At 38.6% G+C, this 24406-nt stretch overlaps 1 protein-coding gene across 21 annotated transcripts in view; it reads right to left on the minus strand.

The window, feature by feature from the left end:
- CPQ (carboxypeptidase Q) overlaps nucleotides 1-24406 on the minus strand; it is a 567207-nt gene that overhangs the window by 464156 nt on the left and 78645 nt on the right. For 3 of the 21 annotated variants that reach the window (XM_069600568.1, XM_069600551.1, XM_069600560.1), the window contains exon 2: nucleotides 4160-4208. The exons of the other annotated variants lie outside the window; for them this stretch is intronic. The gene's annotated coding sequence lies outside the window, so the exon portion shown is untranslated. The remainder of the gene's footprint in view (nucleotides 1-4159; nucleotides 4209-24406) is intronic. 21 annotated transcript variants of the gene reach the window in all.

Consider the following 24406-nt stretch of genomic DNA (forward strand, 5'->3'; position numbering starts at 1 on the left):
TGGGGGGATAACATGGCTGGATCTGCTGTGCTAGGAAGAGTATTAAGTAGCACCATGAAAGGACTCCCCTGGTGGTCTAGTGGTTAGGTCTTCACCTTCCAACGCAAGGGATGCAGCTTCGATCCCTGGTTGGGAAGCTAAGATCCCACATGCCTCGGGGCCAAAAAAAATCAGACCATAAAACAGAATCAATACTGTAACAAATTCAATAAAGACTTTAAAAGTGGTCCACACCAAAGGTAAAAAAAAATGACATCATGAATATAAAAACTCTAACACAGTGGTTGGTGGTGGTGGTGATTCAGTCTCGAAGTCGTGTCTGACTCTTGTGACCCCGTGGACTGTAGCCCACCAGGCTCCTCTGTCCATGGGGTTTCCCAGGCAAGGACAGTGGAGTGGGTTGCCATTTCCTTCTCCAGGTGGTGTTCCCAACCCAGGGATCGAACCCCAGATTCCTGCATTGCAGGTGGATTCTTTACCAACTGAGCCATCAGGGAAGCCAACACAGTGGCTGGTCTGCTGTAAACACTCAGCGATCGCTTTCTTTACTAACAGCGATAGGAAGCACACCCGTGTCATCCTCGCCAGAGACCTAGCTTCGGGTCCCCATGCTGCCACCTTACTTGCTGCAGGACTCTGGACGAGTCACTTAAACCTTCTGCACCTCAGTCTTCTCATCTATAGAACAGGAATGAGGATAGACTCCCTACATCCTTCAGCATTGTTGAGAGTATCAAGTAAAATAATGACCATAAATCACCACAAAAAATATGATACAGAAATTTCAGAAGCTATGATTACTATAATACTAAATGTTATGGAAATGCTAATGGATACTAATCATAAGGTTCTTAAGTTCATCCAGAAAAAGTTGGTCTGAATAGGGCTTAACTGAGTGCAAAAAAAAAAAAAAAAAATCAAGCCAGAAGCATCCATTAGTCAGGAAATCACACTTCAAAGAAGGGTTTTAATGGTTCATACATATTTATGTGGTCTATTTCTGACTTTGGAATTCAACAGCCCATTTTTCTAATACTAAAATCTCTTCTCTCACTGGAGGTTCAGGGGAAAGAAAAGAAAGGAAACAAGAGAATAAGCTGAGCTTCGTGAAGGCAGATTAAAGGCAGGACAGGGACGAAGCAGGGGGAGGCAGGCCATCCCCCACAGCCCCGGAGCATCACGCTTACTGGCTTGGTCCCAGGAGACAGGTGAGGCAGCACATGCTTCCCCCACCAGGAGATCAGAAAGCAAGGGGGTAAGGCCTGCATAGTAGGTGTCTGGGTTCCAGAGTCTCCTTAGAAAACATAATCCCACTTTGTCCTTTTTCAAGCTTTGGTGGAAGAAAGAGGAGTAGAAGCTATCGGCCCTTCATGAAGTTTATCAGTATATAAATGTTGAACATCCACTGAATGGGAAATACAGTGAAGACATTTTTTAAGTCTTAACTTAAAAAAGTTAAACTGGTGGCTCAGCTGGTACAGCATCCGCCTGCAATGCGGGAGACCTGGGTTTGATCCCTGGGTTGGGAAGATCCCCTGGAGAAGGGAAAGGCTACCCACTCCAGTATTCTGACCTGGAGAATTCCATGGACTGTATAGTCCACGGGGTCACAAGGAGTTGGACACGCCTGAGAGACTTTCACTTTCAAGACAATTTTGATCTTCAAGAAAGAAGCTCATGGTCTAATTGGTGATTCAGTACCTAAGATACTCATCCGTGCAAGTGATAAACCAGGATGTAGAACCAATAAGAAGACTCAAAAAAAGGTTCGAGGGAAAAAGTTGAGAGATCACCCAAGATGAGTTAAGTGAAAGAGAATCCAGCCTCTGAGGATGAATTAAAAACACAAAAATAAACATAAAACAAGAAAACTTAATAATAAAAATAATAACTAAAGAGAAAACCAAAAGCCACCTGAGATCCCTAGTTCATCAAAATTCAGTAACAGGCTAATGACTGGTCTCCTTAGCATGGTAGTAAGCTAGATGTACTTAACAGGGCTTCTCCGCACTTCTTATTATAAAAACACATATAATAGCTGGTAAACCCAAACACAAACACAAACCCAAATACAAACACATGTAATAGCTGGTAAAGTACAGAAACCAAAGATCAGAAGGGATAATCAATCACTATGGGTATCAAAATTCCATTGAATGAAGCCTCAGTAGGAATGGGTTAGGAAGAGTGTCCTTAGACTATGCATCACAGGCTTCATCTTTAAATCCAGACGAAGGATGGTCCAGAGAACAAAGGAAAAGATCTCTACCATCTCAAAAGCCAGCACCAAATATTAGAATACAAGAGCTGCAGTGGTCAGAAGTTCTCATAGGACAGCTTCCTGTCTACTGGCTCTGTCTAGACTACTTTGCTAAGAGACCTCAGCTCTCCTAACTTAGCAACATAATGAATATAGGTGAAAGCGCAGTTCTTTTAGAAAAAGCATCATAAATAGGGACAAAGACAGGAAGAGTTCACATTCTGGGATGACACATTAAGAGTATTTAATGTTTTACACTATTTTAAAAACTGCAAATAACATGTAACCTTATAGTTTCAAAAATTGCAAGAGCTGTATTAAGAGGATATTAACTGTAATCCATCTAAATCCTTGATAGGTGAATGCCTGCTAGATATAAAAATAAGAAATAAAGAAAACATGAAATTAAATTTTTACATTATATCTGAGCCAAACAATGTGAACAGTAAGTAGAGTGAAAAATAATTCACCTATTTCTTTTATTAATAAGAACAAATCCTGGCTAGATTTCGTATAATTCAGGAATAAATAAAGTAGGAAAAGAGCCAATAATGGGCTTATGAAAAACAAAAAGCCTTCAGCAAAAGAAAAAATAATGTCCTAAAACCTAAAAGAAAGAGAAACTAAAAAAAGTTTTCTACAAGTGAAAAATTAAATCTTATTTTGTCCTCTTCATAAAGATGTAAAAGGTCACCATCTCTATCAAGCAAAATCAGAACACAATAATTAGAGAATAAACTGCCAAAAGACTTGGCTAAAATAGGAAGATATTAGAAACCCAAAATGCAATTGGGGATTTTAAAACATATTAACAACAATGAAGAATAGAATGACATTGCATAAAATGGAATTTGTGATAGAGTAGCACTTTTCAAAATTTCAAGTACATGTGGATCCCTTAGGGCCCTTCTTAAATATAAATTCTGACTCAGCAGTTCTGGAGGGGAACCCAAATTCTGCACTCCTAACAAGCTCCTGGGAGATGTTGAAACTGCTGCTTGTTAGACCATGTACACAACAAAAATACAGAGGAAAAAGTTTGAAAAATTCTGCCAGAATACAGAGAAACAAAAAACTACACAAAGGAAGATGACAAGTAGGATGAACACAGAATATACATTCAACACCACCTATATGTTTGCCAAATGGAAAAAAAAAGATTAAAAGCAATAAACAAACAAAATTTGTCTCAACTTTAGAAGGGTCGATGAAAGAAAAAGACTGTTCAAAATCATTGCGGAAAATCATACCTAGAAAATTTTCTGAATTTCACCCTGAAAACACACACACACACACACACACACACACACACACACCCCAGATCCAGGCAACAAAACAACTGCCACAAAGGGAAATAGAGAGGGAAAAGGATGGAAAGAAGCAAAAGGTTGGTCTCAGACTTCCCCACCGAAAACATAGGAACAAAGGGGTACACATTTACACACAGATTTTACAGAAAAAAGCTGTGCCCAAAGAATATACACCAGGGCAAGTTACTATGCTCATCCCAAAGCAGCAGAACAGCATCTTCAGATGTGAATATGTTTAGCAAATATGACATACACACACTTGCTGAAAATACTACTTACACATATTCTGCCTGTAGGGTCTAATCAAAATTAAGAACTGATTAATAGGAAAGTCACCATTTTAAAATACTATTAGTGAGTATTAATCCAACTCAACACTGCTTACAATCAACAAATTAAAAGAAAATGAGGCTGAATAAAGCTATATCAGCCAAAAGTAGAAAAAAAATGAAAGGGAAACGGTACTGTACATACAAAACACAAAGGAATTCAAGACAAAAACTATTAACTAGAAGAAAGCACATTTAACATTGAAAAAAAAATTACAGTGAGCTTTATTTCCATATGAGGAAGCAGACCAATTACTTACAAATAACTCTTCCTTCCCATGAGACCTCTGAAATGCCAGTTTCAAAAAACTACAAAAGAAAATAAAAGCAGAAAATATCTGAAAAAAGGAATAGAATAAAAAACTTTCAAACTTGAAGATATCTGTCTTTAGGTTAAAAGAATCCAGGAATGCTCACTAGGAAGAGTAGAAAAACAATTCTTAGTCACTTTTGACAAAAGCACAATACTGACGTTATAAAGAAAATCTTAGAGCTTCCAGAAGGAATAACTCAGATTACTTAGAAAGTAAAGAGAATCCACTTGACCTCACACTTTCATCAGGAATGGTACATGCTAAAAGACAAATGAAAAAGCAAAGAAGCAATACTTTCAAATTGCTAAGAAGTTATTTTAAATCTAGAATTCTATACCTAGCAAAATATCAGTCAAGCATTAGGTCAAAACAAAAATATTTTCAGAAAAACTTGGACCTAGAAAGTTTATCTTTGATATACCTTTTCTGAAAAAAAAAATCATTTTAGTATGAACTACAAGGGGGAAAAATGGAATAAAAATAAGGAGGTAATAAAATAATAACTACAGAATAAAATATAGGATGTAAGGAATAAGTGGAACAAATCCAGAAGTGAAATTAAGGAAAATTCTAGGGTGCTAGCTATAGACAGACCTAAAAATTATGTCAATATAAACTAAAGTATTCCAAAATACCATGACTATCAGTTGCCATATATTCTATATGGTTAGAGTGGCATGTGCTTCTTTTAAGAAAAAAGACAATCAGAAATTCTAAAAAGAAAAAGCAAAATCGCTTTCTAAGAATGGTCCACATATGAAACAAGTTAAATCATTGAATGAGTCTGAGTAATAGATGACATATTAAAAGAGAAAGAATCCATTTAGCCTTGTCTTTGGAACATTCACCTTCAGGGGGCATATATGTTGAACTGCACTATCTTCTCTACATATTCAATATTCCTACCAAATATACAGTGAATATTTATATGACTTATTATATTAAAATGCCATCTATCAACTTTTAACTTTCAATCTATAGACAAAATATGGAAGGGTCATTATAACTAGAGAACAAAATGCTCTAAGCTTTCTCCAAACAAAAGCGATAGCATAATTGGATGGCAGAAAAAGAGAGGCACAAAAGATGTTAAACTGGGAAATTAATTTCTAAATCATAAATAACAGCATTAAAAAATGTTTAAAATGTATGAATCAAGAAGTTACAGTTTAACTGCTTTTTTAAATTATAAAGGTTAATAAAGCATTAAAATTAGGAATTTGAAGAGAGGTAAAGATTGTGTAAATAACTTAAATCTTAATCTTTTATATTGAAAAGTCAATATGTAATATTAAGTTAATAAATTAAGAATGAAAGATATAAACCTATAAGATTTATATAAGATTAAAACTTATGGAAGTAACCACTTAGAAAAATAAAAATAAGTACAATTTAAGTGTGACATTGTAGGTGGGGAATTTGAAAAAATATTTTACTTTTCATCTGATGTCCTTCTCTATTCCTTGAATTCTTATTTCCAGGTATAGGTATGAAAGGTTGTTGCTGAATCACGAAAAGATGCCGGGATTCCTGGCCTCTGGAGGAGAAGAATTCAATCTGGGGCCAAAGACAAGGCTTGATCACTCAGAGCTTTTGTGCAATAGAGTTTTAGTAAAGTATAAAAGGGATAGAGAAAGGTTCTGACATAGACATCAGAAGGGTGCAGAAGGAGTACCCCCTTGCTAGTGTTAGCAATGGAGTTATATACTCTCCAATTAGTTATTACAATGAATCAAAAGAATGTCTGGAGGTTGTAAAGACCTCACTAGACCTACTCCCATAATTTACATTTTAAGATAACAGGATTAGCCAGGTTTTTTCCAGAGACTGTCCTCAAGCAGGATACATTATTGTTATATAATCCTAAGGAATGTAGAGGGAAAAAAGTTTGTCCTTTCTTCCTCCTTGAGAATTCTAGACCCCTCTCTCCTTGGGGACCCCTGGACTTCTTATCAACCTGCCTAGGAAATGACTCTCTCAGGTATTATTTTAGAATTTTTTTAAAGAAGCAAAAGTTAGACTCTTAAATAAATATATAAGAATAATTAAGCTTTATGTACATAAAATATAAAACACAAAAATTATCAGAAATAAAAATAAAAATTGACAAAAGTTAAATTTGAAAAAGAAAGCAATTCACTACTCTTTATAATAATAGGTCAACTAAATAACAACAAACAAAAAATGTTTTGATTAATAATTATATACTTTGGGCCTCTAAAGACAATACAACCTAAAATATCCATGAAATATTTATAAAAATTGACCATGTAATTGATCACATGATGTATGTCACAACTGTTCAAAGAGTACAGAGTATAAACTACATTAATCACAATGCAATAAAAATAGAAATGAATAAATAATTTAACATCTTGTGAAAAAGTTTTAAAGCCACAGTCCTATTACTGTATTAAATGAGAAATTAAATTAAAAGTAGGTCCTTTACAAAATAGAAATAGAGTTACAGATGTAGAAAACAAACTTATGGTTATCAGGTGGTAAGCGGGGAAGGGATAAATTGGAAGATCATCTACACACTACTATACATAAAACAGATAACTTATAAGGACCTACTGTTTAGCACAGGGAACTCTGTTCAATGTTATACAGTAGCCCAGATGGCAGGGGAGTTTTGGAAGAGAACTGATATATGTATATAGATGGTGGAATCCCTTTGATGTCCACCTAAAATTATCACAACACTATTAATCAGCTATACTCCAATATAAAATAAAAAGTTAAAAAAATAAAATAAGATAAAGAATACTCTATGGTGGCCTACATAGTGAAAGCATCTAAAAAAGAGTGGATATATGTATATGTATAACTGATTCACTTTGCTGTACACTTGGAACTAACACAATATAGTAAATCAACTATCTGTTTTTGTTGTTGTTCAGTCACTAAGTTGTGTCTGACTCTTTGCAACCCCATGGACTGCAGCATGCCAGGCTTCCCTGCTCTTCATTATCTCCTGGAGTTTGCTCAAATTCATGTCCATTGAATCAGTGATCTATCTAACCAACTCATCCCCTGCTGCCCTCTTCTCCTTTTGCCTTCTTTCCCAGCATCAGGGTCTTTTCCAAAGAGTTGTCTCTTCACATCAGGTGGCCAAAGTATTGAGGCTTCAACATCAGTCTTTCCAATGAATAGTCAGGATTGATTTCCTTTCGGATTGCCTGGTTTGATCGCTTTGCTGTCCAGGGGACTCTCAAGAGTCTTCTCCAGCACCACAGTTCGAAAGCATCAATTCTTCGGCATTCAGCCTTCTTTATGGTCTAACTCTCACATCCATACACTACTACTGGAGAAACTAAAGCTTTGACTGTAAGGATCTCTGTTGGCAAAGTGATGTCTCTGCTTTTTAATACACTGTGTCTGGAGAAGGCAATGGCACCCCCACTCCAGTCCTCTTGCCTGGAAAATCCCATGGATGGAGGAGCCTGGTAGGCTGCAGTTCATGGGCTCGCTAAGAGTCAGACACGACTGAGTAACTTGACTTTCACGTTTCACTTTCATGCATTGGAGAAGGCAACGGCAACCCACTCCAGTGTTCTTGCCTGGAGAATCCCAGGGACGGCGGAGCCAGGTGGGCTGCCGTCTATGGGGTCGCACGGAGTCGGACACGACTGAAGCGACTTAGCAGTAGCAGCAGCAGGTTTGTCATAGCTTTCCTTCTAAGAAGAAAGCATCTTTTAATTTAAATTTTGATTTAATTTAAATTTACTATATGCCAATAAAATTTTCCTTAAAAAGCAGGTCTTTTTTAAACCTAACAAAAATAAAAACTAAGCATAAAGGTATTCATTCCTGACAAAGCCATTTAAGAGTAGCTCTGGAACAAACACAAGGAACTGGGAACTGTAGTTGGGGACTGATGAGTAGATGACTGGGCCAGGGGAAGGAAGGAGACTCAGTTTTCTTTGCAAGTCTTTTAGTAAACTTTGAATACTGTACTATGTGCATAAAGGACCAAAAATACACAACTATTTTAAAATTAAATTAATAGGCTTATTTTTATCACTAGTCAAGAATTTTGTTTAAATAAACTTTTCAGTCACTTAAGAAACTAGACAAAAAGAAAAAGCAAAACAACTGTAAGAAACATAGGAAAAATAAAATAACAATCTAAGCAGAAAACCAATAAAATAAATAGATGGATAGGCGGACAAATAGATAAGTAGAAGGAGTGACTATCTGGGCAGGGAAAGCTTTTAAATTGAGGAAGCTATGACAAACTAAATAAAAAAGAAAGAAACAAAATTAGAAGGAAAGTAGGGGGAAAAAAGAATTCAGCATTTATGAAGTGCTATATACTATATTTCAAATATTTGGCATAGATCATTTCTTTCCATTGTGTTTACCAACAAATAAGAACGTGTCTTATCAATTAACAAAAATTCTACACATTTACATTTTAACCAGTTTAGAAATCTCAATAATATGAACCATTTTATAGAAATATGAATTAATAAAATTGATTCAGTGGAATAAGAAAGTTGAGTATTCATGGAAAACACTGCTAATGTTATGAAGAGATAATTTGTGAGACTGGTTCCAGGCCAAGACAATGCTATGGGCAAGGCTTTGAAAGTTTTCAAGAAACTAATTAATATCTATATTGTATAATCTATTCCAGAGCATATAAAATTATGAAAGGTTATCCCGATTCACTTTGAGATGTTAACATAACTCTAACGCTAAATTTTGAAAATGAGTAGTATATTCTAAAGAGGGTTCCGTGGATATTAGTGTCTAAGTTTCTAAGGGGAAAAGTCTATGCATTAGTTTGGAAAACACTCTCTCAGAAATTTACAGCATGTATTAATTAGCATATTAAAGTCTCTGAGAGGCCAGAAGCAAAGACAGTTCTTTAAGTGTTTTAATCTGTCTTTCTTAAATGTGTTTGACCGTGAAACTTTTTTCCCCCTTGTAATATTCCTTCTAGAAAATACTTCAACTAATGATACTCCAGAAACAGTTCATTTACAGATACAGTTGTGAAAATCCTAAATAAGAGACCAGTGAATTTAAGTATATTAAAACAATAAGCAAGCATAATCAAGTAGGGCTTACCTCAGGAATGCAAGTATTATTTAATATTAGAAAGTATATTAATATAACACTATTACATCACTAGGTCAAATGAGAAAGAGCCCAAGATTATCAAAAAGGACAAAAGATCATTTGATAAAATTCAACACTTTTTTAAATTTTTAAGCCTCCTAGTGAGCTAGGAAGCAACGTATATTTCTTAATCTCTCCTAGACCAAATGTCAATCCCTTTTAGCAGCAAATTACTAAAATTGCTCTCATTAAAATCTGGAAGAAGGTAAAAGATGTCCAGGATCATTACTAACATTCAAAAAGAAAGATACATAAATATTTGAAAATAGGATAGAAGTTATAATTTTCTGCATTAGATGATTGTTTCCTAGAAAAATAAGAGAATCAAAAAGCAAAATTATAACAACTAACACTCAACAAATTGGTTAATTATAAAATATATATTCAAGATTCAGTTTCCTATATAGTAACTTCCTATATAATAACCAGTTAGAAAATATAATGAGGGAAAGGTCTAATTCACAAACTGCAAATTTCAAATTCACAGCTACAAACTGCAAATTACTTAAGGAAAACCCTGAGAGATGAAACAGAGGAGAAAATTAAACCAACATGTTCAAGAGGGCACACTAAATAATGAAAAATGTCAATTATTTCCAAATAAATTTATATTTTTGGCATAATGCCAAGCATTGAGTAGTATGCATGAAAACAGTAACATCAGTGGAAATGTACTCAAACTAGATATTAAATTGTATTTTAAAATTCGAACAGTATAATACCAGTGTCAGAATCAACAGACAAAACAATGAAACAACAACAAAAAAAAACAGGCATGAAATACTTATATATATTATAACTTAATATATGAAAAAGTACATTTCACAAGTCTATATGGAATAAAATGGGTTGCTCAATAATTTCTGTAAAACTGGACAAGTGTTTTGGAAGAAAAAAAAATGTATGGTCTCACTTCAAACCATACAACAATAAATTTCAAAAAGATTTTAGAATTAACTTAAAACATATTTTTGAAGCAGAATAGATAAATACTTGCCAAATTTTAGAGAGGAAGAATTTTCTAGACCTAATAGCTTCTGGACAGACCCACAGGTTAAAATCATGAAATGACACGGGACCATGAAACCTGACTCTCAAAACCTTTAATGAAATGAACAAAAATAATGAATGACCAGCCAGAAATATAATACACCAGCAACATTCAGAAAAAGAAAGGGGCACAACCTCACACCAAGGAAGGTATGTAACCTCATAAATGAGAGTCTGAGAAGCGAAATCCATGGAAGGAGAAAACATCTCAAGAAAAACTAAAAGCAGCTGTCCCTCAGAAACAGTTTCACTGGAAAAAGATGAAAGAATAAAATTTAGAAAAATCTTTCCATCATTACCTACCATTGCCAAGCTGGAAGTAAAGTTGTTTGGCCTTTCATGCACTCATTTAATTCGCTAAAACCAGGTGGCACAAGGGGTAAAGAGTCCGCCTGCAATGCAGGAGATGCTGGAGACCTGAATTTGATCCCTGGGTCAGGAAGATCCTCTGGAGGAAGAAATGGCAAACCACTCCAGTATTCTTGCCTGAAGAATCCCATGGACAGAGGAGCCTGGCGGCTACAGTCCCTGGAGCCACAAAGAGGGCTGAACACAGTGATACCTTTATTCTATTCCAAGCACTATTCATTTAATCCAGAAAATACAAATCTGAATGAACTATCCTTCTGTAGGTAACAATATTTTAAAAATTGTTCTCTTTATAAGTCAAGCATTATATGCTCTCTGTAGAAAATTGTAACACTAAATTAAAAGAAAAAAATGTTTTAGTGTTTAAGTGAAGTGAAGTGAAGTCGCTCAGTCGTGTCCAACTCTTTGCGATCCCATGGACTGTAGCCTGGAGCCTGGTAGGCTAAAATCCATGGAATTCTCCAGCCAAGAATACTGGAGTGGGTTGCCATTTCCTTCTCCAGGGGATCTTCCCGACCCAGGGATCAAACCCAGGTCTCTTGCATTGCAGGGAGACGCTTTACCATCTGAGCTACTAAGGAAGCCCCATTGCTTGGTCCATATATACACGAGTATATATGTTTTATAAAGAATAATCATAGTCACTTATGGTTTCTTGGACAGCTTTCTTTTAATATACCATGTACCTCTTTCCTTTTTAGTAAATATAAGCCTACATCATTATTTAAATGCCTATGTAACATTCTCCTGTATAGATGAATCAATATATTTAATCAGTTCCCTATTTTTGGAGCTTTAGGCTGATTTCAAATAAGTATCTTTATACAAACATCTTGGTACTCTTCTCATATGATTCCACTAAGAGAAATCCTTAGAAGTATAATTTGTAAGAAAAGTAAATGTAAACACCCTTAAAATGTTGAACACGCACTGTAAAACCACACTCTAGAAAGGCTGTACTGGTTTACACTTCTGTACTCACCAACAGTGTAAAGCCCCGTTCTCTCACACCAGAGCTAACCGCCAGCACTAAGAGACTTTCTTGACTGCCATGCCCTTGCGTTTCCTTCATTCTCAAGCTCTTCATCAGACCTGAACTAAGGCTCCTTCCTGAATTCCATGCTGGCAGCAGAGCACCCCTTCCAAACTGTGGCCTTCCTGCCTCTTCCTTCTAATCCTAGAAGGTCTGCATTGTTTACTGACAAATCATCTCAGCAACTTTCAGGTCAGAATACAAGATTATGAATTTCTCTGCACCCGAGGCCAGGGGTGGCGGCCGGGAGGAGCAACCCTATGTCCAAGGAGCGGTGGCTGCGAGGGCGCAGGAGGGCCTAGAGGAACTATCCCACGTTGAAGGTCAGGAAAGGCGGCAGTGAGAAGATACCCCTCGTCCAAGGTAAGGAGCAGCGGCTGCGCTTTGCTGGAGCAGCCGTGAAGAGATACCACACTCCCAAGGTAAGAGAAACCCAAGTAAGATGGTAAGTGTTGCAAGAGGGCATCAGAAGGCAAACACACTGAAACCATACTCACAGAAAACTAGTCAATCTAATCACACTAGGACCACAGCCTTGTCTAATTCAATGAAACTAAGCCATCCCTGCAGGGCAACGCAAGACAGGTGGGTCATGGTGGAGAGGTCTGACAGAATGTGGTCCACTGGAGAAGGGAATGGCAAACCACTTCAGTATTCTTGCCTTGAGAACCCCAAGAACAGTATGAAAAGGCAAAATGATAGGGTACTGAATGAGGAACTCCCCAGGTCAGTAGGTACCCAATATGCTACTGGAGATCAGTGGAGAAATAACTCTAGAAAGAATGAAGGGATGGAGCCAAAGCAAAACAATACCCAGCTGTGGATGTGACTGGTGACAGAAGAAAGATCCGATGCTGTAAACAGCAATATTGCATAGGAACCTGGAATGTCGGGTCCATTAATCAAGGCAAATTGGAAATGGTCAAACAGGAGATGGCAAGAGTGAATGTCGACATTCTAGGAATCAGCGAACTAAAATGGACTGGAATGGGTGAATTTAACTCAGATGACCATTATATCTACTACTGCGGGCAGGAATCCCTCAGAAGAAATGGAGTAGCCATCATGGTCAACAGAAGAGTCCAAAATGCAGTACTTGGATGCAATCTCAAAAACGACAGAATGATCTCTGTTCGTTTCCAAGGCAAACCATTCAATATCACAGTTATCCACGTCTATGCCCGAACCACTAACGCTGAAGAAGCTGAAGTTGAACGGTTCTATGAAGACCTACAAGATCTTTTAGAACTAACACCCAAAAAAGATGTCCTTTTCACTACAGGGGACTGGAATGCAAAAGTAGGAAGTCAAGAAATACCTGGAGTAACAGGCAAATTTGCCCTTGGAATGCAGAATGAAGCATGGCAAAGACTAATAGAGTTTTGCCAAGAAAATGCACTGCTCAGAGCAAACACCCTCTTCCAACAACACAAGAGAAGACTCTACACATGGACATCACCAGATGGTCAACACCGAAATCAGATTGATTATGTTCTTTGCAGCCAAAGATGGAGAAGCTCTATACAGTCAACAAAAACAAGACCAAGAGCTGACTGTGGCTCAGATCATGAACTCCTTATTACCAAATTCAGACTCAAATTGAAGAAAGTAGGGAAAACCGCTAGACCATTCAGGTATGACCTAAATCAAATCCCTTATTATTATACAGTGGAAGTGAGAAATAGATTTAAGGGCCTAGATCTGATAGATAGAGTGCCTGATGAACTATCGAATGAGGTTTGTGACACTGTACAGGAGACAGGGATCAAGACCATCCCCATGGAAAAGAAATGCAAAAAAGCAAAATGGCTGTCTGGGGAGGTCTTACAAATAGCTGTGAAAAGAAGAGAGGCAAAAAGCAAAGGAGAAACTGAAAGATATAAACATCTGAATGCCGAGTTCCAGAGAATAGCAAGAAGAGATAAGAAAGCCTTCTTCAGTGATCAATGCAAAGAAATAGAGGAAAACAATAGAATGGGAAAGACTAGAGATCTCTCCAAGAAAATTAGACATACCAAGGGAACATTTCATGCAAAGATGGGCTTGATAAAGGACAGAAATGGTCTGGACCTAACAAAAGCAGAAGATATTAAGAAGAGGTGGCAAGAATACACAGAAGAACTGTACAAAAAAGATCTTCACAACGACGATAATCATGATGGTGTGATCACTCACCTAGAGCCAGACATCCTGGAATGCGAAGTCGAGTGGGCCTTAGAAAGCATCACTACAAACAAAGCTAGTAGAGGTGATGGCATTCCAGTTGAGCTATTTCAAATCCTGAAAGATGATGCTGTGAAAGTGCTGCACTCAATATGCCAACAAATTTGGAAAACTCAGCAGTGGCCACAGGACTGGAAAAGGTCAGTTTTCATTCCAATCCCAAAGAAAGGCAATGCAAAAGAATGCTCAAACTACTGCACAATTGCACTTATCTCACATGCTGGTAAAGTAATGGTCAAAATTCTCCAAGCCAGGCTTCAGCAATACGTGAACCGTGAACTTCCTGATGTTCAAGCTGGTTTTAGAAAAGGCAGAGGAACCAGAGATCAAATTTCCAACATCAGCTGGGTCATGGAAAAAGCAAGAGTTCCAGAAAAACATCTATTTCTGCTTTCTTGACTATGCCAAAGCCTTTGACTGTGTGGATCACAATAAACTGTGGAAAATTCTGAAAGAGATGGGAATACCAGACCACCTGACCTGCCTCTTGAGAAATCTGTATGCAGGTCAGGAAGCAACAGTTAGAACTGAACACGAATAACAGACTGGTTCCAAATAGGAAAAGGAGTACATCAAGGCTGTATATTGTCACCCTGCTTATTTAACTTATATGCAGAGTACATCATGAGAAACACTGGACTGGAAGAAGCACAAGCTGGAATCAAGATTGACGGGAGGAATATCAATAACCTCAGATATGCAGATGACACCACCCTTATGGCAGAAAGTGAAGAGGAACTAAAAAGCCTCTTGATGAAAGTGAAAGTGGAGAGTGAAAAAGTTGACTGAAAGATCAACATTCAGAAAACAAAGATTATGGCATCCGGTCCCATCACTTCATGGGAAATAGATGGGGAAACAGTGGAAACAGTGTCAGACTTTATTTTTGGGGGCTCCAAAATCAGTGCAGATGGTGCCTGCAGCCATGAAATTAAAAGACACTTGCTCCTTGGAAGAAAAGTTATGACCAACCTAGATAGCATATTGAAAAGCAGAGACATTACTTTGCCGACTAAGGTCCGTCTAGTCAAGGCTATGGTTTTTCCAGTGGTCATGTATGGATGTGAGAGTTGGACTGTGAAGAAGGCTGAGCACTGAAGAATTGATGCTTTCGAACTGTGCTGTTGGAAAAGACTCTTGAGAGTCCCTTGGACCGCAAGGAGATCCAACCAGTCCATTCTGAAGGAGATCAGCCCTGGGATTTCTTTGGAAGGAATGATGCTAAAGCTGAAACTCCAGTACTTTGGCCACCTCATGCGAAGAGCTGACTCATTGGAAAAGACCCTGATGCTGGGAGGAATTGGGGGCTGGAGGAGAAGGGGACGACAGAGGATGAGATGGCTGGATGGCATCACTGACCTGATGGACGTGAGTCTGAGTGAACTCGGGAGTTGGTGATGGACAGGGAGGCCTGGTGTGCTGCGATTCATGGGGTTGCAAAGAGTCGGACACGACTGAGCGACTGAACTCAACTGAACTGATCCTTACTCACTGAGATAACCAAACACTGGCCCTAATCTAGACTTGAGACAGACACAAGTCTTTTACACTAAAAAGGTGGTTTCAAGCTTTTCAAATAGCCATCGTCACATCACACTCAATAAATGAATTTTTCTTGACTGCTCTTTGGCAGGGGGAGCTATTTCCCAGAGCGAAGAAAGAAGTCAGATCATTTAGCCAGTCTGTTATGGCTAAGTGGGTACACATAAGGTCCCGTGATCTAGGTATTACAGAATAAGGTAAGAAGGATACATTTCTTGAAGAACAAATATCTTGGCCAAAAGAAAATTTTCATTTAACATAAATTATTGAACATCACTTTGTGCTATAGAAGCACTTAGATATAAAGTAGAATGAAACATAACCTAGTAAGGGAGACAGAAACAACTACGTCTAGTCTCTCAGGCATGTCCAACTCTTTTTGAACCCATGGACTGTAGCCCACCAGGCTCCTCTATCCATGGGGATTTGCCAAGTCAGAATACCAGAGTGGGTTGCCTTGCCCTCCTCCAGGGGATATTTCTAACCCAGTGTTTATTATTATGTTCAATATGAATTATTAGAAAGTATAGACAAATATCCCAAGTAACAGGGAAAATACACAGGAAAGAGCACTTCACTGGGTCCATATGTGTCAGAGACAGCTTCACAGAGACGGTGACAGAGCCACTGAGTCTTGAACAATGAGTAAGAATGCTTCAAACAGAGAAGCTTCAAAAAGGCAAACCAGAAAGAAAGAAACCATAGCAACACAGGCTCCGCTACTTCACGGAGGACCCTGGTGCTCTACAAGCAGAATCAAGGTAGTTTATAGAATGGCAATCTGCTGCAACAAACCTTTATTTCTAAAGTAACATATAGGGAATTCTAAATTTTATGTTATTATTGGATAAAAACATCTTTGGGGCTTTTTCTCTTCCAGTTTTACTGAAATATAATTGACATAAAGCACTGTAATAAGTTTAAGCATAATGATTTGACACCATACACACCATGAAATGGTTATCACGAGAAGTTTAGTGAAAACCTATCATCTAATATGCTGCTGCTAAGTCGCTTCAGTCGTGTCCAACTCTGTGCGACCCCACAGATGGCAGCCCACCAGGCTCCACCATCCCTGGGATTCTCCAGGCAAGAACACTGGAGTGGGTTGCCATTTCCTTCTCCAATGCATGAAAGTGAAAAGGGAAAGGGAAGTCGCTCAGTAAGTGTCCAACTCTTCATGACCCCATGGACTGCAGCCTACCAGGCTCCTCCATCCATGGGATTTTCCAGGCAAGAGTACTGGAGTGGGGTGCCATTGCCTTCTCCGATCATCTAATATAGATACAAATAAAAAGAAAATATATCTTTCCTCATAAGAATTCTTAGGATTTACTCATCACTTTCAAATACAGATATAGCAGTGTTACTTATGCTGATGATGTATATTACATCCATAGCACTTATTTATCTTATACCTGGACGTCTGCACCTTTTCCCTGCCTTTATCCAATTCCTTCTCCTCCTAGTCTCTGGTAGTCACAGATATGATTTCTGTTATTATGAGCTTATTTATTTGATGAAGTATAATATATACCCGAACACTATGTGAGTTTCTGGTGCCCAATATAGTGATTCTATCTGTCTATACATTTCAGAACGATCACCATGATAAGTCTAGTAACCATCTGTCACCATATAAAGACATTACATAGGTATTAACTATACTCCTCAAGCTGTACATCTCATGACCATGACTCAAGTATTTTGTAACTGGAAGGGTTTTCTTTTGTTTATTTTCCATTATTTTTTTGGCTGTGCCGGGTCTTCTTTGTTGCGCCTGGACTTTCCCTAGTTGCAGAGAGCAGGGGCCACTCTCCAGTTGCAGTGTGTGGGCTGCTCAGGTGCTGGCTTCTTGTTGCAAAGGGCGGGCTCTAGGAGCGTGGGCTGCAGGAGCTGCAGCTTGTGGTCGTTCCAGTGCAGGCTCAGCAGTTGTGGCACATGGGTTTAGTTGTTCCTCAGCAGGTGGGCTTTCCCTGGGTCAGGGATGGAACTGATATACCCTGCATTGCAATGTGTATTCTTAAATCACTGGACCACCAGGGAAGCCCTGGAAGGTTTTTTAATTTTTATTTTATATTGGAATACAGTTGATTTACAGGGTTGTGTTAGTTTCAGATATACAGCAAAGTGATTTATATTCTTCTTCAGATAGAGCCTGTTACGCAAAGTGAAGTAAGACAGAGAAAAACAACGGATGAGTAAGTGAGTGAAAGTTGCTTAGTCCTGTCCGACTCTTTGCGACACCATGGACTGTAGACTGCCAGGCTCCTTTGTCCATGGAATTTTCCAGGCAAGAATACTGGAGTGGGTTGCCATTCCCTTCTCCAAAACATCATATATTAAAGCATATATATGGAATCTAGGGGCTTCCCATATGGTTCTAGTGCTAAAGACTCCACCTGCCAATGCAGGAGATGCGGGAGACCTGGGTTCCGTCACTGGGTCGGGAAGATCCCCTGGAGGAGCATGGCAATCCACTCCAATATTCTTGCTTAGAGTATCTCATGGACAGAGGAGCCTGGCGGCCACAGTCCATTGGGTTGTAAAGAGTCAGACACGACTGAAGCGACTTAACACGGATGCACGTGCAGTCTAGAAAATGGTACTGATGAACCTATCTGCAGTGAAGGAATGGAGATGCAGATGTAGAGAATGGACTTGTGACACAGTGGCTGAGGGAGAGAGTGAAATGAATGGAGAAAGTGGTATCAGTATACATACAGTGTCATGTGTAAAGTGGATGGCTGGTGAGAGGCTGCTTTATAACATGGGGAGCCCAGGCTGGCACTCTGTGATGACCTAGAGGGGTGGGATTGGGAGAGGGGAGGGAGGCTCTAAAGAAAGGGGATATATGTATAATTATGACTGATACACATTGTTATATGGCAGAAACAAAAACAACATTGTAAAAACTATAAAGCACACAAAAAAAATTTTTGAAGCCTATCTAAAAGATTGTCTTCTGCCATGCGATAGGTCCTTGCTGATTATCTATTTTATATATCAGTTCAGTTCAGTCGCTCACTCGTGTCCGACTCTTTGTAACCTCATGGACTGCAGCACGCCAGGCCTCCCTGTCCATCACCAACTCCCGGAGCTCGCTCAAACTCATGTCCATCGAGTCGGTGATGCCATCCAACCATCTCATCCTCTGTCGTCCCCTCCACCTCCTGCCTTCAGTCTTTTCCAACATCAGGGTCTTTTCCAATAAGTCAGTTTCTTCACATCAGGCGGCCAAAGTATTGGAGTTTCAGCTTCAGCATCAGTCCTTCCAATGAACATTCAGGACTGATTTCCTTCAGGATGGACTGGGTGGATCTCTTTGCAGTCCAAGGGACTCTCAAGAGTCTTCTCCAACACCACAGTTCAAAAGCATCAATTCTTCAGTGCTAGGCTTTCATTTTGGTCCAAGTCTCGCATTCATACATGACTAATGGAAAAACCATAGTTTTCACTACATGGACCTTTGTCAGCAAAGTAATGTCTCTGCTTTTTAATATGCTGTCTAGGTTGGTCATACATTTCTTCCAAGGAACAAGTGTCTTTTAATTACATGGCTGCAGTCACCATCTGCAGTGATTTTGGAGCCTAAGGAAATAGTCTGTCACTGTTTTCACTGTTTCCCCATCTATTTGCCATGAAGTGATGGGACAGGATTCCATGATCTTCATTTTGTGAATGTTAAGTTTTAAGCCAGCTTTTTCATTCTCCTCTTTCACTTTCATCAAGAGGCTCTTTAGTTCCTCTTCACTTTCTTCCATAAGGGTGGTGTCGTTTGCGTATCAGGTTATTGATATTTCTCAGGAGGCCGTTAAGGGCCTCTGATATTCCCAATTGAAGAATTGTCCACAGTCTGTTATGATCTACACAGTCAAAGGCTTTGGAATAATCAATAAAGCTGAAGTAGATACTTTTCTGGAACTCTCTTGCTTTTTCTGTGATCCAAAGGATGTTGGCAATTTGATCTCTGGTTCCTCTGCCTTTTCTAAATCCAGCTTGAACATCTGGAAGTTCTTGGTTTACATACTATTAAAGCCTGGCTTGGAGAATTTTGAGCATTACTTTGCTAGTGTGTGAGATGAGTGCAATTGTGTGGTAGTTTGAATATTCTTTGGCATTGCCTTTCTTTGGGATTGGAATGAAAACTGATGTTTTCCAGTCCTGTGGCCACTGCTGAGTTTTCAAAATTTGCTGGCATATTGAGTGCCATACTGTCATAGCATCATCTTTTAGGATCTTTTTTTTTTTTAATATATAGTAGTGGAGAAGGCAATGGCACCCCACTCCAGTACTCTTGCCTGGAAAATCCCATGGATGGAGGAGCCTGGTAGGCTGCAGTCCATGGGGTCGCTAAGAGTCGGACACGACTGAGTGACTTTCCTTTCACTTTTCACTTTCATGCATTGGAGAAGGCAATGGCAACCCACTCCAGTGTTCTTGCCTGGAGAATCCCAGGGACGGGGGAGCCTGGTGGGCTGCCGTCTATGGGGTCACACAGAGTCGGACACAACTGAAGCGACTTAGCAGCAGCAGCAGTGTATATATGTTACATCCCAACTTCCTAATTTATCCCTTCCCCCACCCCACCTTTCCCTTTGATAACCATAAGTTTGTTTTCTAAGTCTGTAAATCAGTTCATTTGTATCATTTTTTTAGATCCCACATATAAATAATCATATGATATCTGTCTTTCTGGTTTAACTTTTTTCACACAGTATGGTAATTTCTAGATCTATCCATGTTGATGCAAATGGCATCATTTCATTTTTTTTTATAGCTAAGTAATTCTGTGGGGCTTCCCTGGTAGCTCAGTAGTAAGGAATCTGCCTGCCAATGCAGGAGATGGGGTTTTATCCCTGGGTCAGCAAGATTCCCCTGGAGAAGGAAATGGCAACCCACTCCAGTATTCTTGTCTGGGAAATCCCGTGGACAGAGGAGCCTGACAGGCTACAGTCAGTGGGGTTGCAAAAGAGTTGGACACAACTTAGCAACTAAAGAATAACAACAAATATTCTGTTGTATATAGGTACTACATCTTCTTTATCCATTCATGTCAGTAGACATTTAGGTTGCCTCTGTGTCCTGGCTATTGTAAGTAGTGCTGGACATAGGGGTATATGTGTCTTTTCAAATTATGGCTTCTTCTGGATCATGTGGTAGCTCTATTTTAGTTTTTTAAGGAAAATCCTTATTGTTCTCCATAATAGTTGTACCAATTTACAGTCCCATCAACAGTGTAGAAGGACTCCCTTTTCCCCACACCCTCTCCAGCACTTGTTTGTAGACTTTTTGATGATGGCTATTCTGACTGGTGTGAGGTGATACCTAATTGTAGTTTTGATTTGTATTTTTCTAATAATTAATGATGTTGATTATCTTTTCATATGTCTTTTGGCCATCTATATGTCTTCTTTGGAGAAATGTCCATTTATATCTTCTGCCCATTTTTTGATTGGGTTGTTTGCTTTTTTTGACTTTGAGCTGAATGAACTGTTTGTACATTTTGGAGATAAAGCCCTTGTCGGTTGCATTGTTTGCAAATATTTTCTCCCATTTTGGGTGCTGGCTTTCTGTGTATTTTTTTTTACAGTTTCCTTTGCTGTACAAAAGCTTTTGGGTAAGTTCCACTAGGTTCCATTTGTTTATTTTTGTTTTTATTTTCATTACTCTGGGAATTGCATCCAAAAAGATATTGCTGCAATTTATGTCAAAGAGCATTCTGTCTATGTTTTCCTCTAAGAATTTTACCTTTAAGTCTTCAATCCATTTTGAGCCTATTTTTGTATATGGCATTAGAGAATGTTCTAATTTCATTCTTTTAGATATAGCTGTCTAGTCTTCCCAGCACCATTTATTAAAAAGACTCTCTTTTTTCCATTCTAGCCTCCTTTGTCGTCGATTAATTGACCATCAATGCAGGAGTTTATTTCTGGACTTTCTGTCCTATTCCATCGATCTATAAGTCTGTCTTTGTACCAGTACCACACTGTCTTCATTACTATAACTTTATACTATAGTTTGAAGTCCTCCAGCTCCATTTTTCTTTCTCAAGATTGCTTTGGCTATTAGAGGTCATTTGTGGAAAATAATTTTCTTCATCTTTTCTTTTGTACTTTTTTCAATTTTCTAATAGCAGTAAGTAGCAAACAGTAAAAATAAATACAATAACTATGAAATAAAAAACTCAAAAAGCCAAACTAAATCCAGTGCTTGCTTTTTTTTACTAATAAATGCTTTTGATTTAATGATTTAGCATATTTTATATGAATAAGATTGTCCCTATATCCAATGATGGCGTAAAATACTCCAACGATGGAGTAAAACTATTTCATATTAAAAAAAATTAACAGGATGACTAACTCTAGGTAATCAGCCCCATATGCTAGTTTGAGAACCAAATGATTCCTGGATGGATGGATGGATCCATGGATAGATCAGTAGATGGATGGATGGATGAGGGTGAAAAATTGGTAGATAAAACTACAAAGATACGGTAAGATGCAGTACTTGAAAAGCTCTAGTAAAATCTGTTGAGAAATTAAGTGTTTTATAACACAAAGAAATAACATATCAATTGTGTGAGGGACTTCTTTGAGTTTGTTATTTTACAGACCAAAATATCCTCAGACAAATCCATCCTTAGGAAGAGACTGAAGGTTACTGCAGTTATGCAGGAAAGAGACAGGACCAAAGCAGACTGTAAGTTAGGAGACACAGACACAAATAATGAAAATAATATACTGTCATCACATACTAATTAGTTGATTTCTGGCAAATTTAAAACAACTAGAGTCTTTGACATGAAAGAAGAGCATTCAGTTATAACCAACAGGTACATGAAAAAGTGCTGAACATCACTAATCATCAGGGAAATGTAAGTCAAACCCAAAATGAGATGTCACCTCACACCTGTTAGGATTCAGTTCAATTCAGTGGCTCAGTTGTGTCCAGCTCTTTGAGACCCCATAGACTGCAGCACGCCAGGCTTCCCTGTCCATCACCAACTCCCAGGGTTTACTCAAACTTATGTCCATTGAGTCGGTGATGCCATCCAACCATCTCATCCTCTGTTGTCCCCTTCCCCTCCTGCCTTCAGTCTTTCCCAGCATCAGGGTCTTTTCCAATGAGTTAGTTCTCTGCATCATGTGGCCAAAGTATTGGAATTTCAGCTTCAGCATCAGTCCTTCCAATGAATATTCAGGACTGATTTCCTTTAGGATGGACTGGTTTGATGTCCTTGCTGTCCAAGAGTCTCTCAAGAGTCTTCTCCAACACCACAGTTCAAAAGCATCAATTCTTTGGTGTTCAGCTTTCTTTATAGTCCAACTCTCACATCCATACACGACTACTGGAAAAAACCATAGCTTTGACTAGATGGACCTTTGTTGGCAAAGTAATGTCTCTGCTTTCTACTATGCTGTCTAGGTTGGTCATAGCTTTTCTTCCAAGGAGCAAGCTGCTGATGCTGCTGCTAAGTCACATCAGTCATGTCCAACTCTGTGCTACCCCATAGAAAGCAGCCCACCAGGCTCCTCTGTCCCTGGGATTCTCCAGGCAAGAACACTGGAGTGGGTTGCCATTTCCTTTTCCAACGCAGGAAAGTGAAAAGTGAAAGTGAAGTCACTCAGTCGTGTCTGACTCTTAGCGACCCCATGGGACTGTGGCTTACCAGGCTCTTCTGTCCATGGGATTTCCCAGGCAAGAGTACTGGAGTGGGGTGCCACTGCCTTCTCCAAAGGAGCAAGCAAGCATCTTTTAATTTCATGGCTGCAAGTCACCATCTGCAGCGATTTTGGAACCCCAAAACAATAAAGTCTGCCACCTTTTCCACTGTTTTCCCATCTATTTGCCATGAAGTGATAGGACTGGATGCCATGATCTTAGTTTTCTGAATGTTGGATGGCTATCATCGAAAAGACAAAGATAACAAATGTTATCAAGGATGTGTAGAAAAGACAGCCTTGATATACTATTGGTGGGAAAGTAAATTGGTGCAGCCACCATGGAAAATAGTATGGAGTTTCCTCAAAAAAACTAAAAATAGACCTACCACATGACTCAACAATTCCACCTCTGGGTATTTATCTGAAAGAACTAAAATCAGAATCTCAAAGAGATATCTGCATTCTCAGGTTCACTGCAGCATTTTTTCACAATAGCCAAGATATGGAAACAAACTAAATGTCCATGGACAAATAAAATGCAGTATTTACACTCAATATAGTATTATTTAGCCTTATAAAAAAGGAAATCCTGCCATTTGCAGCAATATAAATAAACCTGAAAGACATTCTACTAAGTGAAATAAGCTAGACACAGAAGAATAAATACTACATGATCCTACTTATATGAGGACTCTAAAATAGTCAAACTCATAGAAGCAGAGTGTAGAACAGTGGTTACCAGGGGCTGGGAGGAGGGAGAAATAAGGCAATGTTGGCTCAAGGAGACAAAGTTTTAGTTATGCAAGGTGAATAAGTCCTAGAGATCTACTGTACAAGTACAACTTAGTGCCCACAGTTAACAGTACTGTATTACATACTTAAAAATTTGTTGAGGAGTAGATCTAATGTTGTGTTCTTATCACAAGGAAGAGAGGGAAGAATGAAGAGGGAAAGGAGGGAGGAAGTGGAAAACTTGTAGGTGACAGATGTGTTCATGTCACTGACTGCACTGATGGTCTCACAAGTGTGTGCTTATCTCCAAACGCACCAAGTTGAGTACATTAAATATGTTCAGCTTTTGTATGTCAAAAAAGTTTTATGCGCAAAAAAGAAGTAACAAAATCTCTGCCAAAATTAAATTTACAATTGCTATCCTTCTTCATCTTCTCACCCAGAAAA

This window comes from Ovis canadensis, chromosome 9 (genome assembly GCF_042477335.2).
Source record: "Ovis canadensis isolate MfBH-ARS-UI-01 breed Bighorn chromosome 9, ARS-UI_OviCan_v2, whole genome shotgun sequence".
In the NCBI taxonomy this organism is placed as follows: domain Eukaryota; kingdom Metazoa; phylum Chordata; class Mammalia; order Artiodactyla; family Bovidae; genus Ovis; species Ovis canadensis.